This window comes from Gekko japonicus, unplaced genomic scaffold, assembly GCF_001447785.1.
Source record: "Gekko japonicus isolate JY-2015 unplaced genomic scaffold, Gekko_japonicus_V1.1 scaffold1175, whole genome shotgun sequence".
NCBI classification, from domain to species: Eukaryota; Metazoa; Chordata; class Lepidosauria; order Squamata; family Gekkonidae; genus Gekko; species Gekko japonicus.
Window position 1 is genome coordinate 188,832 of NW_015163123.1, and position 618 is coordinate 189,449.

Consider the following 618-nt stretch of genomic DNA (forward strand, 5'->3'; position numbering starts at 1 on the left):
TTGAAGGGCCAACTCCATGCTCTCCTTGTATGGCTTTTCCCCTGAACTTTCCCGTCAAGGCAGGTGAGAGAAGGCACAGTGGAGACTTTTCTGTTTCTAGTGGCTGAAAGAATCTGATTGGCTTCAGTGCATTCGTCTGGATTTGGGGGTGAGGGGAGTCCCCCCCCCTCCATTGTACCTCCAAGCTGAAAGAGTGGTGGCGGAGGAAAAGGTTGGGAGTGCCAACAGTTGACCAGCTGCTGCTGGGCAGACGAACCAGTGACCGCTCAGTATTAAAATGTGTTTGGGATTAGGGTACACATGCAAACTACTCATAGAGGTAGCTCACCACCTATATATATATCTATATAATTAGCCAAGGCGCCCCCCCCCCCCCGTGTGTGCTTATCTAAATCTACATATCAGTGGCACCTGGGGGGCAGGGATATTTTCCTGCACATTTGGGGCAATCCCCAGATGTGCAGAAAAATCTAAAAACTGTAAAAAAAACTATAGGGGGGATACTTAAATCCTCCCCAGAGTAAAGGAGCGTTCCCAGCGCATGCGCAGGGAGTAGGCGGGACGGGGGGCAGAAGGCTTGGCAGGCCAGCCTCGCCGCTGCTGGGGAGGGCCAGACCT